This window comes from Phascolarctos cinereus, unplaced genomic scaffold (genome assembly GCF_003287225.1).
Source record: "Phascolarctos cinereus isolate Bilbo 61053 unplaced genomic scaffold, phaCin_HiC Scaffold_4;HRSCAF=312, whole genome shotgun sequence".
Lineage (NCBI taxonomy): Eukaryota > Metazoa > Chordata > Mammalia > Diprotodontia > Phascolarctidae > Phascolarctos > Phascolarctos cinereus.
The window spans coordinates 633,218,871-633,244,129 of record NW_027555847.1 but is presented as its reverse complement, the minus strand read 5'-3'; the positions used below and the strand labels follow the sequence as shown (position 1 = coordinate 633,244,129).

Here is a 25,259-nt window from a genome sequence, read left to right as displayed (position 1 = left end):
TTAGGAGTGCTATAGAATGGCTTCTTGCAGTGTGAAGAAAGTACCCTCTGAGGTCCTGTCCAACTCTGGTTTCAATAAATGTGTTGTTTACATCCTTTAAGACAATGGTTTTTCAGTTTTCATTTTCCTGCAGTAACAATCCCTTTGGTTATAAACAGTGCTCATTCCTTCCTTCAGAGGCCAACATTCTCCTTTGCTGAGTTTAGTGCAGAGAAGTGCTTTGGTTATTGTGTGCTCCTGTTTGGTAGTTCTTCCTTCATTATCTGCCTCAGCTCCTGCAGGGTAATTGTCCTTGTATATCACTGCTGCTCATGAAAATACATGTGACCAGTCATTGTCTGAGTGAGAAGAGATGCCTAGGCACCCTGCTGTCAGGATTTACTTCTTACGTATTGCAACCTAATAAGAGACAGTAGGAGAAATTTGGTTGGGAGTTATAATCATTGGAGAGAGGAAGCTTCAAGGAGTGTGACCCATATAGCAGAGAGAAGGGCTGGTTATGCACTGCCCCTTGGAGCCCATCAGTTACGACAAAGGCAAACTTCATGAAGACTTTACAAATAGAAAAAGTAGGACTTCCAGTAACTAGGAATTCTGAGTTACCCCTTTGCCTATACAGTCAATCCTCAACATTCACACATTTAATTTTCATGATTTCAAGTGTTCCCATGATTTTATTAGTAACCTCATTTTCACTTTTGTGGTAGCAACCTTACACATTTCTGGCACAATGCAAACAAGCGTGTGAAGTATCCTAGGAGGCACTCCACTGGTCTAGTTCACCCTATCATTCTAAAAAGCTCCCTGTGCATTCTTTGTATATTTTCATTGTTTGCCTTTAAAACTCAAGTTTTGGTTGCAATTGTGCCCCAAAAACATAGTGCAAGTGCTTTGGGCTCTAAGCCCAAGCTTGCAAAGTCAGTGATTTGGCTTAATGAGAAATAAAGGTGTTAGATAAATTTTGTGCCAAAATGTCTGCAGTTACTGTCAGCTGCTTGTTTGGTGTTAATGCCTTGATGATTCCCTAGATACAGTACAATGCCCTTACACCTCCACCTAACCCAGTGGAAGGTAATATGCAGGTTAAAAAAGTTTTAGTTTTAAGAATTTTATTTGCTGTGCAATGTTTATAGTATTGTAGATTTCATGTGTTATAATAAAAAGTGAATATTGTCTGAAATCATTGTTTTTTTTTTTAAATAGAGATGTTACCACAAAAAGTCGCAGAATTCTAGGGAGTTACTTGCAAGAAAAAATGTTTTGCATATTACCAATTTTATTTTGTGTACTGCATTTTATGGGTTATTTCATGGTTACTGTGTTAGGAAAAGTGAATATTGTCAGAATTAATGTTTTGTTATAAAGAATTCTGTGGAGAAAAGTGTATTTTCGGCACTCTAGTGAAAGATTATAAAGGTTATGCAAAGGTTATGTCCCATGCCTGGAATGCCCTCCCTCTAATACTTCTATCTCTTAGAATATCTTGTTTTCTTTAAAACTCAGCTGAAAGACCATCTTCTATGTGAAGTATTTCCCGATCTCCTCCAATTGCTAATGTCGAACCTCTGAAATTACCTTGTCTATTTATTTTGTATATTGTTTGCATATACTTTTATCTATGTCTATAGCAAGAAAATCAATTTGACCCACACTCCAAATCACTCTATTAATTTGCTTGACCCTCCAACTCTTCTGTGTACATTTCCTTGTCATGCTTATTACCATTTTCTTATTAAGTCTTCCTCTTTGGGTTCTTTCTCCATAACATGTAATTCTTCTTAATCCTCCTTATTCCCTTTAAAGCCTTCTTAATTTCCCTTGATTTTGCTCCTTCTCTTCAACCTATCACAGCACCCCACCCAGATGAAAAACCTGGACAAGTATCTGAACCGAGATTACAAATTACCTTTCAAATCATCCTCAATTTCTCCCAAATTTCTACAAATTTAAGTTCTAATTCTGGCCTTCAGGAACTGTACAAACCCCTCCAAATAATCCACATATTTTCCTTTTCCTTCTTTTTTTGGGTTCAATTCCTTCTCTCTTTTCTCCAACTCCTCCTACAACCTTTCATGAAAGTAAAAAAATAGATTCCCTCTCCCACAACCTTCTCCCAGGATAGCTGCTAGTAGAATTTGCAGTCAGTCTTTAAGAAATAGTCTTCTCTTCCAACCTAGTCACTTCCATCTTTGTGTCCCCATCAATATTTGGAACATAGTAGACACTTTAAAAATGGTCCTTGAATTGAATTGAACATCATAGGCAACCTGACTCTTCCTTCTCCCTCAATATCCACTTAGTTGACAGATCTTTTTTATTCAGATTCCACATCTCTTGCCTTACATTTCCATCTACAAAGCCAATACACTAGTAGAAGCTATCATCACCTCTTGCTGGAACTATTCCAATAACCTCCTAATTGGCCTCTTCACTTCCTATCTCTTTCCAATCCATTTTTTTGTTTCTTTTTTTTAAATATTATTTTTCAGTTGTCAAACATTTATTTTTTTCCCCCTCCTTTGGAAAAAAAAAACAAAACCCATGTCACAACTGAGCATAATCAAACAAAACAGATTTTCATATTGGCCATGTCTAAAAAATGTATCTCATTCTGAATATTAGTCCATCACCTCTCTGTCAGAAGGTGGGCATCCTTCTTTGTCAATGTTGCTCTGGAATTGATCATAACATCGATGAGAGTTCTTTTTAAGTCCTTCAAAATATTTCATTTTTACATTATTAATGCTATGATATAAATTGTTGTTCTGGGTCTGTTCACTTCACTCTGTGTCAGTTCATATGAATCCTCCATGTTTATCTGAAACCATTTCATTATTTCTTATAGCACAATAGTATTCTATTATATTCACATATCATAATTTGATGGGCATCCTCTTAGCTTCCAGCTCTTTACCACTACAACAAGAGTTACTATAAATATTTTTGTATCTATAAGACCTTTCCTTTCTGATCTCTTTATGTGATCTTTTTAAAGTATGAGCTTGGTAATGGGATCCTTGAATCAAAGGGTATAGATAGTTTAGAAGCATTTGGAGACATAGTTCCACATCACTTTCCAAAATGACTGGACCAATGTGTAAATCTACCAACAATGTATCAATGGGCCCATTTTCCTACAATCTTTCTAACATTTGTCATTTTCCACTTTTTGGGATCAGTTTTGCCAGTCTGATGAGTGTAAAGTAAAACTTTAGGGATTCTTCAATGTGCATTTCTCTATTAGTTATTTGGAGCATTTTTTCCCATATCACTGTTGATAGCTTGGATTTATTTCCTTGAAAACTATATTCTTTGATCACGTATCAGTTGGTGAACCAATTTATCAATGGTCAAATTAATTATTCTTATAAATTTAAATGGGCGCCTTACATATCTTAGATATGACACCTTTATTAGAAAAACTTGCTACAAATACTTTTCCATAGTCAACTATTTATCTTCTAATCTTAGCTCTATTTAATTTGTTTGTGCAAGAACTTTAAATTTTTTATGTAATCAAAATTGTACATTTGATCTTTTGTGATCATTTCTATCTTGTTTGTTCATGAACTCTTTATACATATATTGACATAGTTATTTTTTCCTTGTTCCTATCATTTGTTTATCATATGACTATTTATACCTAGGTCTTATTTCCATTTGGAGCCTGTATTGGTATATGATGTGAAGTATTGGTCTAAGCCTAATTTCTCTCAGATTGCTATCAAGTTTTCTAAGCAGTTTTTGTCATATAGTGAGTTCTTGTCTCAGTAGCTGTGTTTAAATACTGTGTTACTGTATTCATTTAAGTACTACGTTATTGTATTAATTTGTTTCTACGTCTTGCGTACCTAATCTATTCTATTGATAATCTGTTTTTTTAAAAAGTACTACCAAATTGTTTTGTTAAGGATGGCTTTGTAGTATATTTTAAGACCTTGTACTGCTAGGGCACATTACTTTGTACTCCCCCCCCCCCCATTATTTACCTTGAGACTGTTGATCTCTTTTCAAATTCTTTAAAGTAATCCTCTGGAAAATTTATTGTCATGATACTGAATAATTAAATTCATTTAGGTAGTATTGCCATTCCAATGGCTTGACTTACCCAGAAGCAATTAATATTTCTTTAATTATTTATCTCTGTGAAGTGTTTTTAAGTTGTATTAGTTGTTATGTGTAGTAGTAGCAGGGACATTGGGCATACTTCCTTTGCCCTGGATTTTATTGGAAAAGATTCCAGTTTATCTCCATTACATATAATGCTGATTCTTAGTTTTAGATATATACCATTCATTACGCTAAGAAACTGATAATTCATTCCTATGTTTTCTAGTGTTTTTTTTTTAACAGAAATGGATATTGTATTTTTTCAAAAGCTTTTTCTGTTATCACTGATATAATTTTTGTTTTTCTTGCTATTAACATGGTCAATTATTTTTATAATTTTTCAATAATAAAATTTTAATATTAAATCAGAATTTTTAATATAAGTCCAACCTGGTCATATTGTAAAATTCTGTGATATGTTGCTGTCATTTCATTGCTGTTCGGTTTAAAATTTTTGCACCAATATTCATCAGGGATATTCATCTGTAGTTTTCTTTTTCTGATTTGGCTTTCACTGGTTTAAGTATCAAATTCATATTTGTATTGTAGAAGACATTTGGTTTATTATTTTAGCAAAAATGTTTTTACAATATTGGGATTGTTTTTTGAATGTTTGATAGAATTTGCTTGTAAATATATCTGATACATATGCATATATATATATATATATACATATATATTCTTTTGGAATTCATTTATGGGTTGGTCAATTTCTTTTTGTGAGATTGAGTTGTTTTAATTCTTTAATTTTTGTCCTAGGAATCTAGATATTTTTATCAATATATATTTCATTGAAGTTATTTATGTTGTCATATAGTTGGTCAAAGTAATTTCTAATTATGTCCTTTATTTCTCCTTCATTTGTTGTTCTTCTTAATTTTGTTATTGGTAATTTAGTTTTCCTCTTTTTTTTCTTTTTCATCAAATTAGCTAATGGTTTATCTATTTTTTTAAAATCTCCTAGTCTTATTTATTAGTTCCACATATATATTTTGCTTTTAATTTTGTTAATCTCTTCCTTGATTTATACATTTTCTATTTTGGAGGCAGCTAGGTGGCACAGTGGATAGAGCACCAGCCCTGAAGTCAGGAGGACCTGAGTTTAAATCTGGCCTCAGACCAAACACTTGACACTTAGACAAGTCACCTAACCCCAAGTGCCTAAAAAAAATAATAAAAATAAATTTCTGTTTTGGTGCCCTATTTGTTGATTGATTATTTCACTTTCATTGATGTGTGTGTGTGTTTTGGGGTGGGGGTTGGGGTGAAAGATGTTGTGTCTATGTTCTACTTTCTTTTGACCAGTTTCTGTCTATTATGTTTCAGGCATTGTGCTAAGCACTGAGAATACAGAAAGAGGTAATAGATGGTCCCCCATCCTCAAGGATCTCAAAATCTAATGGAGGAGAAATTCAAACAAATATGTTTGAATATATGCACATAGGCTATACGCACAAAAAATAGGAAATAAAAGAGGACAGGCACTAGAATTATGAGGTATTGGGAAAGGCTTGCTATAGAAGATTTAATTTTAGTTGGGACTTGAAGGAAGCCAAGAAAGCTAAAAAGTGGAGAGGAGGAGGGAGATCACTCCAGTCATGGGCAAAAGTCAGAGAAAATGCCAGGATATGGAAGGTGAGCGTCCTGTTTAAGGAACAGGAAGGAGGCCAGTACATTGGATCAAAGAGTGCATTGCAAGGAAGACAAGAAGAGTGGAGCGCTAAGTTGTGAAGTGCTTTGAACATCAAATAGAGGATTTTGTATTTGATTCCGGAGTTGGTAGGGAGCCACTGGAGTTTATTGAGTATGGAGGTGACATGGCTGGACCTGACTTCAGGATAATCACTATAACTGCTTTGTGGAGGGTGGATTAGAGTAGGGCAGCACTTGAAGTAGGTACTTGCACGCCCTGATTATGTGAGATAAGTTCCCTCTCCTTTTCCCCCCACTTTTCCCCTTGTGCAACCTCTTCCCCCAGTCCTTTCTTTTCTTTCTTTTTTTTTTAATCAAAATAGAGCAAAGCCACTCCCAGGCCTTATGTCTCGTTTGACTCCTTTGATGACCCCAGATGACATGGAGCTCTGAAAGGTCACTTGTACCATCCCTTCCCTCATTATAATACAAACAGTTCACCCTTATAAAACGTCTTCTGATTGTTCTCTTGTATTTATCTTTTTATATTTCTCTCAGCTCCTATGTTTGTATTCCACACTTTCTACTCAGCTTCGGCCTTCACATCAAGAATACTTTAAAGTCCTCTATTTCCTTGAAGGTACAATTTTCTCCTGTAGGATTATACATACATGCTTAGTTATGCTGGGAATGATATTCATGGCTGTAAGTTCACATGTTTTCCTTTTGGAATATTGCGTCCTATTCTTTAGACTGGTTGTTGCTTAATCTTTTGTGATCCTAATTTTGGAACTTGATACTCAAACTCTTGCTTTCTGGCCCTTCACAATATTTTTTCTTTAATCTGAAGGCTTTGGATTTGGACTATGATGTCATGGTAGTTTTCATTTTGGGATTTCTTTTTGGAAGTTTCTTTCTAGTTTCACTTTGTTCTCTTGTTTTAGTATGTCTGGGCAGTTTTTCTTTATGATTTCTTGAAATATGTTACTTTCAAATAGTCTAGTGATTCTTAAGTTACTGCTTCTTGATCTGTTTTCCAGGTCAATTATCTTTCATGTGAAATACCTTATATTTTTTCAATATTTTGACCTTTTAAAATATATATACATACATAAATATGTACACACACACATATATACACACACACATATGCTTTTATAGAGCCAACTTCTATTTGGTCTGTTTTAATTTTTTTTTTTCTGCCAAAGACAAGGTTTATTAGAATATTCGTCATATTGGGCAGACTCTTAAGGAATATGAACTGTACCTAAATTGTAAGAATCTGAGCAGTGGCTAGATTGCAAGAATCTGAGCAGTGGCTAGATTATAAGAATCTCAGCAGTGGCTAAATTTTAAGAATCTAAACCGGTCTGTTTTAATTTTCAGGGAGTCTTTTACTTGGGTAAGTTGTTGTATCTTCTGTTAATAAATTATTTTTTTTAAGTCTTTCTTTTATAGTTCTCATTTCTTTTTTACTTTTTTGTCCAGCTTTCTCATTTAATTTATAATATAATTTTTAACTACTTAAAAATTAAAAAAAACTCAAATACTTTCTTCTAGGAGTTCTAATTAATCTTGTGGCCAATCTGTGTTCTTTGAAGATTTGCTTGCAGATATTTTGGTGTTATTTTCTTCTTTTGGTTTCATGTCTTGGACATCCCTGGGATCTTTACCTATTTTTATTTGTTTGCTTGTTTACTCATTCTTTTAGCCTTACTTTCTATATTAGGGCTTTGTGTTAGTGCTAGGCTCTGGGCACTTCTGGTGGCACTGTGGTGACCTTATATGATTCTGGCTTGTCTTATATGATATCTTATTGATGGTGCCAGAATCACAATCCCCTCATCTGTTCCCAGGGGATTGGCTCTGAGATCCACTTTCTTTGTTTAGAGTGAAAGATCCATGGCCCTCTTCTATATGTTCTTCTGGTTTAAAACAATTGTAAGAAGGCCTCCTGTTGTTGGGCCAGATTTGAGATCTCTTCTGGTTTAGAGGACAGCATCATAGCCTTCTTTCACTCCTGAGAGAATAGGCTCCCAACCATGCTCTACAGATGCTGTACTGGTTGTTTGCCTGTAGGTCAAATACGTGATTTTGTGCTGAAAAGATCACCCATTGTGGTTTCCCTTTTGATGTCTGACTACCATTTAGGACAATACTCAACTGAGATTGACTTTGGAGTGATTATTGTGAGGAGCTAGGCTGCACTACTCTGTCATCTTGTCAGTTCTGATAAATTATCTCATTTCCCAACCATTGTCTATTTATATACCAAATTAATATTCCTGTATCACAGATCTGACCAAATCGTTACTCTACTCAAAAACTCTCAAAGGCTTCAAATTTTCAAAAATTTCTTTCCTCTCATATAAAAATATAAATTCTTCAACACGAAATTTAAATCCGTCTACAATATGCTCCCATCTACTTTTCAGACATTTCATATTACTTATCTTCACAGCTTTTACATTTCACACAAACTGGCCTACTGAGAATTCCCTGAACTTGACATGCCATCTCTCATCACTGTTCCTTTTCAAAGACTTTTGCCTATACTAATAGCTAATATTTATATAGCACTTACTATGTGCATTTTATTCTCACAGCAACCCTAGGAGATAAGGGGTATTATTATCCATATTTTACAGATGAGGAAACTGAGGCAAACAGAGATTGTGCGATTTGCCCAGGGTCACACAACTAGTAAGTATCTAAGGCCAGATTTGAACTCAGGAAGATGAGTCTTCCTGACTCTAGGCCCAGCATTCTATTCACTCTACCAGCTAGCTTCCCTAAATATCCATAAGTTACATTAACCATTTCTATGGCATTGCATATAAATTTCCTTATTCTGGTGCCTTTTTAAAAATAATCTCTGGACACACTCATATTAGGAAAGACATTTAAGGTAGTTCCTGATATGCCACTCCAAATCACCAAACATTTATTAAGTGTCTATTAAACACCAAGGATGGTGCCAGGCATTGAGGATACAAAGATGGAAGCCAAAAAAACCCTTCCTTAAAGAGCTTATAATACTTATGTATGGTTTGACTGCAGAGCAGGCAAAGCACAGCAGGATTCTCACCTCTTTTCTCCTGGACATTATCTCTCTTTTAATGCAGCCAGAGAGTATATTAGCTTTTTTGGCTGCCAAACAACAGTACTGGATGTAGCTTTTTTAAAAGCTTTATTCAGGGAGAATTGTGCATCTTGCTAGACTGGATACACTCTGGAGGTCTTCTTCTCTGCAGTGGTGGACCAACCCTGAAGAGCAATTCCTTATACTGGCTGCTGGGACCTGAGGAAGAGCTATGATTGGGGATTCCTGCCTTTTGGGAGCCATGGCAAAGAACATCACTTGAAGCTACCTTCAGGGAAGTGATACAGATCTGCAGCTAATCGAGGGTCATAAGGCAGGTGCCACTAGATATGGCTTGCTGGGAGCTACTCAGAACTGCAGGAAGAGACACTTGGCTGTCAGGGAAGCATTATGTTGCCATGACTATACATTACTGAGACTCTATACAAATCTTTGGGAAATGGCCATTCTCTGAGGGCATCTATTTTCACAGATTATAGAATCATAGATTTAGAGCTAGAAGAGTTATTAGAGATTATGAAGTATAGTATCCATATTTTACAGAGGAGGAAACTGAGCCTCAGAGAGATTAAATGGCTTTCTGATGGCCACATAAGTGGTAGCATTAGAGCAGAGATTTGACTTTAGGTCCTCTGAGTCAACATTGAGTTTCTTTTTTACTTTTACCATGTGGTTAGTTTTATTTTGTCATGTGACAAATATGACAAATGTAATAATTTTCTTTTTTTCCTTTTGTTTTGGGTTAAATCATAAACAAATGCATATATTTCAGTAGATGAAGGATGAAAGAGATGGTTGTATATGAACATGTGGACAGTTACAAAATTTGTTTCCCATGACTTTTCAATAAAACTTTATTCTATGGAATGTGTGCTTGTAAATGGAGCTGTTCTTAATATGCTGAATATACTCAGTATGGGGGAATACCATGCTTACCTCCTATTGGTTATGCATTAAAATAAATTTTATTCATGCCTTCTGTTATCATATCTCAGTCCTTTTTGGAAATACACTCCTCTCCTCTCCTCCAAGTTGAAGTCTTCCTTATGTAGCACTCTTTCCAGAGACCAGAGAGAATGTTAAAGGTTTGGGAGATAGACAAATGAGGATATTTAGTCTGGGCTGCCTTCCAGCCTGGATTGCCTTTGGGAGAGTGACAAAATTCCCCACTAGGAGGGAGAGAAGATGGAAGCTTTGACCTTGAGAAGGGTGGAGAATGGCAAAGGATAAAGCCAAGACATCATTTTAGCCTGGGTCCTTAAGCTAAACTTTTCCAGCATGGTTTGAATAATGAACCAAATGACCTACATCTCTCTGTGAGTGGGAGGCAAGGAAGAGGCTGAGAGCTGGGGATGTTGCTGTACAGAACATAGATGGTGCAAAGTCTATACGTGTAGGAAAAGATTTTTTGTATATGTGTGTGTGTGAGTCTGACTTTAGAGATTCTCTTCTGTGCTCTTCTGGGAGCAGGCTCTCATCCTCTACTTCCCTGCTCCCATTTACTCTCTTCCTTCATGTCTCCCAGCCTCAACAGGGAGCAGGATGAAGGGGAAGAGAGCTATACTGTTTCTTTTCCCCCACTGGTTGCTGTAGGAGCATCTAGCCCCTTTAATATTGTTATTTCTTTATGCAGTATTTCTTGGTATTTTTGTTTGTTTGTTTGAATTATGTTAAAAACAAAAACAAAATAGCTATCTAATCTGTTCCAATTCTAATTACTTGAATGCATGTGGAATCATTGTAAACAAAGGAAGGAAGCCAAGGGGAGGGGAGATCTAAATTACTGAGATTTTGAAAATACACTTTCAATGTGCCAGTGCATCTGGTGGAGAGTTCAAGAGCCACACATTTAATAGAGAGAAGAGCTTAGTATGTTGTCTGGGAAAATGGCCCTTGGTAAAAATGGAGCCAGTATAAACTACCAGGGTGACCGTGGTACAGGCAGCCATTCTGTACATTGGGTTTGAAAGGGAAGCCATGGCCAAGAAGAGGAGAGAAGGGAAGCTGCATGGATTCTACACAAATGGAGGGGGAACTAGGTCTTCAGGGGGGCTCAGTGGACAACCTGGCCTCTGATATTTGACAGTGACACCTGAGGGTTAAACTTGTAACAAAGAAAAGCAATCAAGCAGAATCAACTTTGACCTTGTTGACAATATATATGTGTGTGTATATATATATATACACACACATATATATATATATACATATATATATATATATATGCACATACACACACACATATATATATATGTAGAGTATCCCACCCAAGTAATATAATACTCTACTTTGCATCTGCTGCTCTATCCAGTTTCAACTTAATGGAAAAAAGATGCTCTGCTAGGATAAGCTAATCACTTATAATATATAATATATATAATGATATATAATGACATACAATAATATATAATATATATAATTCACCACCGTACTGCTAACCCAATGATTGACACCATTTCCCTCAGCCTCTCATCTTCCTAATTGGAGAGCTGGAGGGCAGACTTCTCCTTCTAATGCCTTCCTTTGTAGAGGGCAGACACTGGACTCAGCTCACTCAGCTTTGCTTCTGTTGCTCTGCTTGGCTTCAACTCCATGGAACAAGATGCCCCAGACCAGGCACCCCTTGTTATCTCATCTCCATCCTTCTTTATGTCTCCCCCTTTAGAGTGTAAGCTCCTTGAGGGCATGAATTATCTTCTCTTTTTATTAATGTATCCCCAGCACTTAGCACAGTGCCTGGCACATAGTAGACTCTTAATAAATGTTGATTGGATTAGATAATAACTATTTTATTTACATGTTTATTTTATATAGTTCTTTATGGTTTGCAAAGTATGTGTATTATTTGAACCTTATAACAACTCTCTGAGGTAGTCAGTATTGTTACTCTTATTTTACAAGCAAGGAACTGAGGCAGATAAAGAAAGGTCAATTGATTTGCCCAGGAACTGACGCTGGATTTGAACTCAGGATTTCCTGCATTCAGGCTCAGCACACCATGCACTGAACCACTTTCTTGTCTCTACATGAGCATCCTTCCTGTGAAATCATAGAGTTTTCCCTTTGTAATAACCTCACTTAGTAGCAGATAAGTCCTAAAGAACAATTAATAAGGGAATTGTAATACAGCATGATAGAAAAGCAATTTTAGGTATCATCAAATGCAAATTTTCAAAATAACGTTTTATGACCCCAGATAACTTTGCCTTTTTTTCTGTCACCCTAGAGCCTTACTTCTGTAAGGACAGCAGGTAGTCGACTCACTTAATTCCTATTCTAAATTACATTAATAGATAATTATTCTACAGAGTAAATACTCTGGCTTCTTGACTGCTATCTCAGAGTAGTGTACTGTGGAAAGCAATGCTTCTTCATCTGTTAGATTTTAGATAATTAGGAAATCTTACGGTTAATTAGAATCTGAAATTGCAGCTTTATTATGCATCAAAATAATCTTCCTAAAATGAAGTTTTCAAGGTCTCAGAAGGATCAATCAGTTCCTTGGTATATTCGACCCCAAACATTGTGTAAGTGTGTGTGTGTGTGTGTGTGTGTGTGTGTGTGTGTGTGTGTGTGTGTGTGTATGTTTGTTGGGGAGGAGCTGTATCAAGCTCCAAGGATGCAGAGAAAACTATCAGAGACTGTCCATAGTGCTTTGTGAGGTGAAGGGTTAATCTGGTCTTTTACAAAATCCAGCAGAGGTAGTATCTGATAAGAGACCCTGGTACAACCTGCTAGGGAAGGTGATGAAGATAGATGGGGTGGTGTCAGACAACCATAAGGACAATAGTCAGTCAACAAGCATCTATTAAATCTCTATTATGTGCCAGGCACTATGATGAGTTCTGGATATACAAAGAAAGGCAAAAGACAGTCCCTGCTGCCAAGGAACTTATACTCTAATAAGAAAAACAGCATAAAAACCACTACGTCCAAACAAGATAAATACAGGCTAATAGTATCCAATGATACAGGGTGATTTTGCCCAGTGCAAGTAACATGGTGGGAAGTGAAATGTCAGATCCAAGGGGGCAGACCATGGTGCTAGTCAAATAGTAGTCTCTATGGTATAGCAAAAAGGGCCTATATCAGAAAGGGAGGAGATTGAATTCTAGTCCTATTGTAGCCACCGACTAGCCATGTGATCTTCAGCAATTCAGGTCATCTTTCTGCGCCTCAGTGTCTTCAGCAATAATGTGGTTATGTTGTACTAGATTGTGAGTTCCCAGACTTCAAAGGCATCTCAGAGGACATCTAATCTGACATCACACCTAAAGTATCCCCTATATAATATGAAATTATATAAGACCAAAGAGTTAGAAGGGATTTCACAGAAAATCTAGACTAACACATACCTGAAAAGGAATATCTTTTTGCAACATTCTTTGCATAATGAATTGTTGTCTAGCCCATGGTCTCCTATACTACATAAAATAGGTAATTTTTTGAAGCAAAGTGTATAGGATATACATATACATGAATACATACATTAAGTATATATACTCAGTCCTATATATAGGCTGTCCCCCAGATCTTTCTCTTTCCTCTCTCTCTCTATTTCTCTGTCTGTCTCTGTCTGTCCCTGTCTCTCACCTACATATACACACACACAAGCGTATATATATACATACACATGCATATATATGTATATATATGTCTGTGTATGTGTACATGTATATGTGCATTTCAGCATAGAGACATAATTTTGGTAGCCATTCAACAGATTCCCAATTCACTCAATTGTACTGTCATTTAGCTCTCATCCTTTATCGAATCCCCAGAGTTTTATGAGAGATTTTGTCCATTTGCTGAAATCTAGGTGTAACATGACTATGGCATTCCTTTCTTCATCCTGATATCTTTACTTGCAAAATGATCTCTGTTGGCCACCAAATGTGTTAAATCTCTGGAAGCTGGAGTTGTTTTTGGAGCGGTGCTGGGTCAAAAGGAAAGAGAACTTGTGTTCTAGAAAACCAATAGAACATAGCCTATAAGCTGAGTTAACTTTAGAGCTGTTTGGGGCTGGCTTCTCCCATAGGCACATCAGGTCTCTGTAATACTCAGCTCTAACTGCAGTCCCTAACACTGATATTAACACTGAATATTTGTGCAGAGCTTTTGTGGGGTGGGGGTGGGGAAGATACCAGATTACTCTTTTGTTTTTTGAGATGTTCAGTAGCTTATTTTAAAGTCCTTTGAAGGCAAAACATTATAGAGAGGCCTATTTGAGCTCATTTTAAGGGAGAACTTCTTATCAATCAAAGCTACATAAAAATGGACTTAAATACCTTGATAGATAGTGAGTCCCTTATGATGAGGTGTATTTGAGCAGAGGCTGGATGGCCAGTGCCTGGGGATACTCAGACAAGATTCTTGCAATGGCAGTTGGTGGATTGGTCATCTTTAGGGACCTCTTTCATCTTGGAGACTGTGATTTTATGAACTAAATATCTTAATTTGCTCAGTCAGGGTCCTGCCTGAGCAGGAGCAGGGTGGTTGCCTGTTTTGGGGGCTTCATTTGAGGTTTGCTAAAAGATCCAATGTGCCACTAAATAGCTGCCCCCAGAAGAACTTCATGGCCTGAAATTCCTAGCATTGGAATCATTGCTTTGTTCTCAAAAATTCCCTTTTAGAATTTCCATTTGTTGCCCAGGAAGAATATTACATTAGCTCAAATACCCACTTATGTTTAGCCTGTGTTAATTCTAGAATCTGTTCCTTTTCTACTTTCTTGTCAGGAATCTTTCAAATCCGGAAGAATTCCCTGTCCTGAGGCTCTCCTCTCTTGGCTAGACTGCCATTTCAATAGGTGCCCCAAGCATGCTTACTTCACTCTGGGCTTCACTAACTCTCTAGACTTTGTCTCCATCTCTTTGCCAATGGCTTTGTTCCAACTTTATGTGTTGCCTTTCCATCAGAGCATAAGCCCCTTGAGGGTAAGGACTGTCTTGTTTGCTTGTATTTGTATCAGTGTTTCACAGTGTCTGGAGCACAGTGCTTTATTTATCTTTGTTTATCTATAATAGCTAATAATAACTAACATTTGTATAGTACTTTATGGTTTACAGAGTGCTTTACAAATTACATCTCATTTTATGCTTACAACAACACCATGAGACAAGTGCTATTTATGGCATGTTGTTCGTTCATTTTTGTTTTCTTTTTGGTGAGGCAATCAGGGTTAAGTGACTTACAGCAAGTGTCAAGTGTCTGAGGTCAGATTTGAACTCAGGTCCTCCTGACTCCAAGGCCAGAAGCTCTATCTACTGCAGCACCTAGCTGCCCCTGTTTGCTCATTTTCAAAGAAGACCAATGATGTCTTGACTTGCTTGGGGAAGTGGATTTGAATAAGGCAGAGTAGCACAAAGCTGTTAGCTTCATTCTGTCTTCCTCAGTCATTGAAATTCAGTGGCAGAACAGAAGTCAAGATGATGACTAGAGATTCATTGGATGACCTTGATGTCTGATGCCTGACCAAGTTCTATGCACTCCACAGCATCTGCTTCAGTCACTTTCATGGCCATTGGAACAAATTGTTCTGATCCACCCGTTCTACTGGAAAAAGTCTTCACATGCCTGGAGTAGACATCCTTCTAACTTGCCTACAGGTATGGAGCCCACCAGTTACCCTCAACCTGGTTTAGCCCATCTGCTTAGATGGTTTGCTGGGATGTGGCCACTGCACATATTACAGATTCTTGGAGTCACAGGTGAAAGTTGGGTGAAAGTGGATACCAAAGATGGATGAGCAGCCCTGAAAAAGGCTCAGCAAGCCATCATACCAGAGATGCTAGCATTCCCTGAACACCCCATACATCCTGTTGTCCCCATTAAAGTATACCTGATCAGACTTCGTTGTTTTTGGAGCCTGCCTGATTCCGTCCTCCAGCCTGTCAGGTATTGTTTCATCAACAAATTTGAGAAACAGGCCATCTATTCTATTCTATCAATTTGACTCACTATACACCTATCAAGTGTCTGTTATATGCCAGGTGCTGTATTAGAACCTGGGAACAGAAAAATGAAAATGAAACAGACTGTGTCTTCAAGAAGCCCCTTTTACTGGGGGTGGGCACAGATAAGTAAATACAAAATATATACAAATTAGATAAAAAGGGCTTTTCCAGTGTTGGGAGAGAGCTTTATGTTTTCATTGAAGTTATTGATAAAAATGTTAACTAGCACTGGGCCAAAGACAGATGCCTGGAACATTCCACCAGAGATCTCCCTCCAAGTTTACATTGCTTCATGAATTACTTCTTTTGGGGTCTAGTCTTTTAATTTACCTAACATCTAAACTATACCTCTCTACTTTTCCTGCAAGGATGGCATGACAAACTTTGTCTGAGTCTTTGCTGAGATTTGGGTATTCTATAACTATAGCCTTCCCTAGATCTACCTGTCTAATTTTATTAGTTAAAAAAAAAAGCAGTTAAAGTTAGGTTGTCATGAACTTAGGTATCATCCAGTCTGTTCTTTTTTTTTTGGTGAGGCAATTGGAGTTCAGTGACTTGCCCAGGGTCACATAGCTAGTAAGTGTCAAGTGTCTGAGGCCAGATTTGAACTCAGGTCCTCGTCCTGACCCAAAGCCAGAGAATTCTTTCTATTGTGCCACCTAGCTGCCTCTACCAGTCTGTTTTTGACAAAGCTGTGCTGACGTAGTGATCATAACTCCCTTTCTAAATATTCACAAACCATCCCTTTACTTATATGTTCTGTAATTTTCTGCAAATAAAAGTCAAGCTCATTATCCCATGGTCTGAAGACTCTAGTCTTTCCTTTAAAAAACAAAACAAACAGGACCACATCTGTCCATCTCCAAATCCTGTAGCTCCTCTCCAAATCTCCACAGTTATTTTCCCATTTAATAGTATTTTATTTTTTCCAAATTCATGTAAAGTAGTTTTCAACATTCACTTTTATAAGATTTTGAATTCCAAATTTTTTCTCCTTCCTTCTGTCCCCTCTTTCTTCCCCTTCCCCCTCCCCAAGATGGCAAACCATAGTCATGTTGTGAAAGAAGAATCAGAACAAAAGGTAAAAAAAAAACCATGAGAAAGAAAAAAAAAACCAAAAAAGTGAGAGTAGTATGCATTGATCTGTATTCAGACTCCATAGTTGTTTCTCTGTGTGTGGATAGGATTTTCCATCATGAATCCTTTGGAGTTGTCTTAGATCATTGTATTTCTGAGAAGAGCTAAGTCAATTATAGTTGATCGTTGCATAATGTGGCTGTTACTGTGTACAATGTTCTCCTGGTATCTCCACAATTTTACAAAAATCATGGAAAAAGGCTCAGCAAATGCACCTACAGGTTCCCTTAGTATCCCAGGGTGTGGTTTTTTGCTCAGGCTTGTGGACTTAAACACACTGAAGATAGCTAGGTGCTCTCTTAACATCTCCTTCCTTATCTTGGGGTTCAGTTCAATTCTTGGGTCAATTCACAACTGACCACTTTTGTTCTATCTTTTGTAGTCCAAAGACTGGTAAAGAAAACAGAAAGAAAATAATAAATTCTGCTTTTCCTCTGTCATCCATTGTCTTTCCATCTGTCCCAAGCAGCAGTCTTATTCCTCTTTTGATTTTCCATTTTTCCAAAATAACTAAAATGGCCCTTTTTTGTACTTAGTATTTCTTATCAATCTCAGCTAATTCTACCTTCATTTAGCACTTCTGACACTATGATACTGGAACATGTCATCCCCTTGTACCTAACTTCTGTCATACATCTTTGCTTCCTTCTTTTGTACATGACTTTAAAAAAATTTAGGTTAGTTGATGTATCCCTGTGCATCCACTCCAGTTTCTTTAGGCAGATTTCCGTTTTCCTCTTCATTGGAGCTGTTCCATTTTGTGTCTTCAGAATTTCATTACTGAGATTTTCTCATCTCTCTTTAGCTGACTGTCCCTGTAGCATTTTAGGACATGGGATCTTATCTATTGTCCCTCTGTTTTCCCAAAGTCTATGGAGCATGCCAGACTATTCCTGGCCGTCTTCTCCTTTATCACAAATTCATCTTTATCTTTGTAGCAGGGAAGATAGGAGAACTGCTTATTATTTTGGTGGATCTCCCATTCACCAAAAGGATGAGATGCTCCATCCAGTGGATGAAATTACAAGGTGTGGACCTTTATTATATTAGAATACTTCCTATGGAGTTGAACATCATCTCTTGCTAAGTAATATGTGCCTTGTGGGAAGGACGACACATAGGCCCTTCTAATTTGGGCCAACTGAGTAGAACTATCTCCTCTTGATTGAACAAGGCCCAAGAGAACAGTTTTTTTTTTCCGAGGAAACTCCCCATCTGTGACCTAGAGGAGCTCTTAGGAGAGATAGTTCCGTCCAATCATTTTAGATTCTTCTCAAGCACCTTTTCTCCCTTGCATTTCAAGACAGATATTATTTGAGCTGAGGCTTCCTTTAAGAATGGTTAGGATGTCAACAGATTTAGAAGGAGAGACATTCCTTATGGAATGTCATTTGCATAGGTGCAGGAGTAGGAAAACTTGATATGTATTCAAGGGGTAGTTTAATATACTCAATTTGTCTGAAACATAGAGTATGGGGAGGGTAGCCATGAGAAAGTTGGAAGTATAATGTAGCACTTTATTGTGGAGGGCCTTGAAAAAGATTAAGGGATTTAGACTATATTTGGTAAGCATTGAGGAGCCATTGTATCTCCTCCTGAAATTATTATGTCACAGAATAAGTCCTTAATAAATGGTTGTGAAGGGATGCTGGCCATAGGGAAATACTTCCCAACCAGGAAGTGGAAGTAGAAGAAAAGCATATTATGAAATGATAAAACTGTTACAAACACCAGGCACTTGTAGGTACCCTACTTTAATTGTTCATGGATATAGAATTTCAAGTTAACTTGAAATGGTGCTCATTACTAACTTAATCAGGCTACAGATTCTGTAGCCTTGGACCCTTCTCCTCAGCACAACACAGTTACACTTTTCTTAAGCAAACCCCCTGTTTTAGTATTTTGGGGGCTATATTTGCAATCCCCCACACCTTGGCTTTGCTCTGGAGGCTACACTGAGGGAAATGTTCTGGGTAGCCCAAGCAACCAATTCAGCTGCTTTCCAGTACAGGTACCTGGCTCCATTAGGCCAGGGTCCTTATTATCCCCCTTCCTCTCTCTATATCTAATCCCCTATGCCTGGGAAACTACTCTCCAAATACCATGTAATGGGTCTGGGTACAGGGGAGGAGGAATGAATGAGCTTAGTGATAGACAATGCTACGCTGACTCTGGACCTCAGCTCTACCATCACTCATGCCTTCCATTCTGTGTGCAGCTCAGGGCTGTAGAGTAACACAGACCATGACCCTAGACCCTCACCAGTGCATCACTCTGTGCTCACTACAATGAATTCAGCAGAGACAAAAGTCCAGGGCCTCCAAATTACAGCTGCCTTTGTCACACCTCTCTCTCTCTCTCTCTCTCTCTCTCTCTCTCTCTCTCTCTCTCTCTCTCTCTCTTATTTGTGGCCTTCCTCTATTACTTCCTATAGACATTTGGGAGTGCAAGTTAAAGTAAAGACTGAAACTTTCAAAGACACATCTAAGAACAATTATTGCCTTCTGTGACTTAGCTTAGTTATGAGAGCAAGGAGGGCTGAACACAGTCCAACATAATTCACCAGAGGCCATGCAGGAGTTATTATACCTTCTAGAGGCATGATGCATACAAGCATAATCTCATCTAATGTTTCTTTGCATCAGACTTCCTTCCTTCTCCTCCAAATTCTGCTCTTGAAGATTCCCACCATGCCCACACACCTCCTTATTACACATATCAAGCCTTAAGGTGACTATATTTTGAAGTTAGCACCGTCTCCTTTTGGATTCCATCTTCTTTTTATCTTTTGGCACCAGCTATAATTCTTCATTATTTCCTTTTTCCTCCCATCTCTAGTCTATAATAACTCTTAAGGATTTCTATATCCCTTACAAGGTAGGGGTTGGGGAGGGAATGGACAAGCGGTTCTCAAGCCTCTTCTCAAACCTTTAGGTACATTATCAGGATTTGTGTCCTTGAACCTGAGCCAGTTGTGTCCAGGATATCTTGTTCTTCTCAACCTTTAGACAATTTATCCCTTTAGTCACCATAATAGCCTGAAATAGTTTATTATACTTATTAGTTTATTAGATTAGTCTCTAAGAACAAGCTTCCCCACCCTCCTTATATCTTTAGCACCTAGCCTGGTGCCTGGAATACAGTAGGTGGTTAAAAATGTCTGACTGGAAGGAATGTGACACAGGGAAAGCAATTTTTGCAAATTTTGATGGGAAGGGTAAGGAGACAGATGTGTAGTGAGTCTCTGGTTCACTCTCCCAGATGTTCCATATTGATTTCTCTGAGCTGTAAGTCTTGAGGCGGGCCCATAGAGTTTGTTTATTTACTGTTGCTATCAGCCTGAGCCCCACACCAGCTGCATTCCTTGCAGTTTTATGGCCTGTGACTAGCATCCCAGTTTCATTTAACTGTTATTCATAGCAATGGCACCTGCAGGAAGGAATGCCAACAGCAACTAGTCTAAGGGTGTGTGGGGTTGTGAGTAGTTATTTTACCCATGTAGGTCATAAGTCTCCACATGGCTCTGTCTAGATGTGGCTCACAGGGCCCCAAGAACAGATACCCCTAAGGTCTCCTCCTCCTACCTTTCTCCAAGGGAGACTTTTATTGCTGTTGGGAGGCAAAGCAGGAGGTTGGGACCAGAGGCTGGTTACTCTGCTTTCCTTGGGGAGAGATTGTACTAGGCTAGACTTATATCCATCTGCCTTTTAAAACATTGTTCATATACGGGAAAGAATTTTTAGGTTCAAGTTATACTCCTGATCTCTGTCTCTTAATGGGAAAGGAGTTCTGTATCCAAGGCTTGAATCCCTTCCTACCAAATAGCAGTTCCACAATGAACGCACATAACTAATAGCAAACAAAGCCAATTATTTAAATCAATAGTGTAACAGAAATTAGAGAAAGTTTACATAGGAGATTATATACCTGACAACAAGCGAAGTGGAGAAGTTCTTCCTTTGGGAATGAGGTAACTCAGATGAACCAAGAAAGAGTCCCAGAGCTCACCAGAGGGGAAATTCCCTGAAGTCTCTGGGATAGGGACATGATGGAGACTTCCAGATCTTCTCATCTAAGTTTCTTTCTACTTTCAGGGACCTGAAAAGAGTCTAGAATGGTATTCTGTCTTGAATCTGGAAGCCAGAGAATCAGAATCTCTCTCTAGCTCTCATCTTCGCTAATGAGGTGAGAGACCCATATCAATGGGCTTTGAAACTGGAACTACGCTATTGCCTATAGATACCAACATATATCACATAAATGGATAGTACAGTGATAAGAGTGCTAGACCCGAAGTTGAGAAGACTTGAGTTCAAACCTAGCCTCAGACATTTAATGTATGACCTTGGGCAAGTCACTTAACCTCTGTCTACCTCAGTTTCCTCATCTATAGAAAGGGGATAACAATAATACCACTTCTCATGTTTGTTCTGAGGATAAAACAAGATAACATAAAGCACATTATAAATCTTAAAGCACCACGTAAAGATAATTATTATTATCAAACATGAATCTCTTTGGCAGTCTGGTAAAGACTTCTCAGAATGATGATTTTTAAATAGACAATATAAAATATTTAGGATTACAAAGGAAACCAATAATATTGGAATAGTTATCAAATATATATACAAATAAATACACATCCACATATAAATATAAAGTATATATGTAGATTTATATATATATATAGAATATTTAAGTAAATACACATATACATACATACATGTTCCAGGTTATGACCTCCTGGTCTATCCTTCCTAAAATGTGATGCTTATAACTGACTATCCTCCAAAAACAATCTGAGCTTAGAAAAATTGGACTATCATGTCCCTTGCTCTGGAATATTTACACCATGCACATACATATATGTAAATATATGTATAAGCGTATTTATATATACACATATGTGTAACATATGTGTCTATGCATACATGTACATGTTTGTTTTTCTATTTTAAAACAAACTTTGCTTAGTGTCGGTCAGAAGTCTGCTTACAATTTGGCATTCTGAACTCTCATAAAGGCTAGATACATAAAGGCATCCTGCTTTTTCAGAACACCCCCCCCACTCTTCTCTGATTATTCTAACAGCAGACATGTGATGTTTCTGTGTCCCCGGTGAAAGTGCCGTTCAGTGTTTAGGACAGAGATTCAGAGAAGTGTTAGGCATTCAATCTCACACAAACTAAGAAGAAGGTGTGGCCCAGATGTTATGGAACAGACCCCTCCTTAAAAGGCCCTTGTTCTGTCATTTGTTAGGATGATTCATGATGTTCCAGGAACACACAGAATACGAGACATTACAAGGGTATAGTATTAAAGCTCAGGGCCTTGGACAAAACACAGCAAAGCATCTCTGTCGCAGTGCAGCTATTTCAGCCCGAGAGGAGATACCCCATTGTCTAAGCATCCAGGAGGAAGGAGAGGGAAGCAGGGGGTACCATTTTCCTTTATTATTCCTTCATTTGTCTAAATGCAATCCCAAAGAGGTTCCCATTCATTCCTTCCCCACCAAATTTTATGTGCTTAACAATTATAAGAGGTTATGAATAAGCCTTTTTTTTTCTTTCTGACATCAGAATGAGACTATTTTAGTAATGGAAAAGCAGCTCCCTCCCTCAAGTAGGCTTGAAATTTACTTAGGGATGATTTTCTATAAAAATATTCTATTCCTTCTACTATTTTAGTATTTTCACAAAAGTGATGCATGATGGTCATTATGACACAAGATTATACATGCTGACAGGTGCTACCAAGCTAGAAAGGCCTTGAAGATCCTGGTGGTAGGTTGTGTGTCTGTTACCAAAGGACCAGTAAAGCGAAATGCAGAGAACCTCAGACTGTCCATTAGGTAGTTAATTCTATGGCCCTTCTGACTTATGAAACAGATTTCCCCACTTAAATGTGTAAAATGAGATTTATTAAATTTACATTATAGCCTCAAAAGAAAAAAAAAAGGGAACATGGATGTGGAATCAGAAAGACCTGGGTTTAAATGTTCGTATTTTGCTCTTAGAAGCTGTGTGATCACAAATTACTTAAACTCTCTGAGCCTTATAGCCTGGAGAATAGTAGGCACTCAGTGGCTGTTGGCTGATTGATTGATTAGGGCAGGTAGATGGTGGCAGGGCCTAGAGTCAGGAAGACCCAAGTTCAAACCCATCTCAGACATTTGCTAGCTGCGTGATCCCAAGCAAGTCACTTAATCCTGTATGCCTCAGTTTCCTCATCTGTAAAATGATCTGGAGAAGGAAATGGCAAACCATTCCAACATCATTGCCAAGAAAACCCCAGATGGGGTCATGGAGAGTTGGATGTGACAGGAAAGACTGAACGACAAAGACTGGTTGATTACCTTTGGAATTGTAATCTTCCTCAATGAAGGGAGTTCTTCCACTGAAGAAATTCTAGCTCTTTGTCATACTGACGAACTACTACATAGGGTTGTGAGGAAAGTGCTTTGTAAAGAACTATGAATTATTACTATTGATAATGATAATAGCAGATGATGAAAAGCAGCACACGCAGTGGATGGAAGGTTAACCTTGGAGACAGGAAGAACTGGATTTGAGTCCTTTAACAAACAAAGTGATTAACCTGCCCTAGACAACTGTTTAAGGACTTAAGTCACAAATGAGTTGAAGATCTGCATCAGCAGAAGGAGTTTCCCCCAATGGGAATTCCCTACACTTATGAAATCAAATATTGCCAGTCTCAAAGTTCAAGTGGATTGCTTTGTGACATATATGTGTATATATAATATAGAATACACATACATGTATATAATATATGCACATATTATATAGAAACATATTTATCATAATATATAGAAAATATGTATATATAATACATCAAAATCATATAAATATTACAGTTGTTCAATCATTTTAGTCATGTCTGACTCTTGTGACCCCATTTGGTGTTATACTGGCAAAGACACTGGAGTGGTCTGCCATTTTTTTTTCTCTAGCTCATTTTCCAGATGCGGAAAGTAAGGCAAACACAGTTAAATGACTTGTTCAGGGTCACCCAGCTAGTATGGGTCTGAAACCTGATTTGTACTCAGATCTTCTTGACTCCAGACCCAGTGCTCTAACCACTGTACCATCTAGCTGCCCATATACATAAATACATATATGATACATGCATACATAGACACACATATATGTATGTATATATAGGGGCATAGGGTGCTCAGCGCAGGTTAGTACCTCTGGTTGCCAAGCCCTTTTTAGGGCTGTTTTCCACCTTTGATGTTGACCTGATTCACCCACCTCTCCAAGAACCTGTAGCACGTGTAGTGGCCACACCCCAGTAGATCATTTTGGCAGGCAGGCTAAACCAGATGGAGTGTAACTGAGGGGTCTCAAACTATTCAGTGAGTTGGGGGGTGTATGCCCCAAGCCTGTGAAGACATCTCCTTGCAGAATGGGTGGATGAGGACAATTTGTTACAACAGCCATGAAGATAGCTAAAGTAAATGCTGTAGAATTCTAGGAGCCTAGTCAGACATTGAAGACACTAAGGTCATATACTGCATCTAGAGCTGTTGCCAATTGCCTTGACTTTTGTCTTGCCACTGGACTAAATGACCCTTTGAAGAGAGAGTGAGGCTGATGACTTCACACACCTCTGTCTCACTTAAATCCAATTTATGTGTGAGTCAAAAGACGCTCTAAAAATTGTCTGCTTCACCAAATCCTGGCCTGCTTGTCATGGCAGGTGGGAATCCTACCCTGAGGTTGAAACACACAAAAAACCATACAGAAACTTTTGCAAAGATGATTCTACTTACCATCAGTCCATGGAAAATATGCACACTGGTGGACAACACAAAATCCAGTAGACCTGAAAGATGAACAGCTCTTGTTGTGAAACAACTCAGCAGATATTGTATCCAAATAGCAGCCCTAAGTGAAACAAGGTTGGCAAATAAAGGCCAGCTTATTGAAGTTGGAGCTAGATACATTATTTTCTGGAGTGGCGGCAGTGATGAAGAGCACCGTGAAGCTGGCATAGGTTTTGCAATCATAACTAATCTAGGGGGTGGAGCCAAGATGGCAGAGAGAAGCCAGGAAGTTGCCTCAGCTCTCCCTAGTTTCCCTTGGAAACAAAATTAAATCAAGCCTCTAAAAGAATTCTGGAGTGATAGAATCTACAAAAAGACAGAGTGAAACAATTTTTTAGCCCAAGATAACTTAGAAGGACTTCAGGAAAGGTCTGTCTCACTTAGGTAAAAGGAGAGTGGAACTCAGCACAGACAGGGTCCGGGCAAGCCAGGGGGAGACTCAGCCTCAGCACAGATTAGCATCCAAGGCCCT

At 38.0% G+C, this 25,259-nt stretch overlaps 1 long non-coding RNA gene across 1 annotated transcript in view; it reads left to right on the top strand.

Annotated features, from left to right (window-relative positions):
- Positions 1-25,259, top strand: part of LOC144457035 (uncharacterized) — a 50,161-nt gene that overhangs the window by 5,552 nt on the left and 19,350 nt on the right. The window contains exon 2 of the long non-coding RNA XR_013486339.1: positions 15,342-15,453. This is a non-coding gene — a long non-coding RNA (uncharacterized LOC144457035). The remainder of the gene's footprint in view (positions 1-15,341; positions 15,454-25,259) is intronic.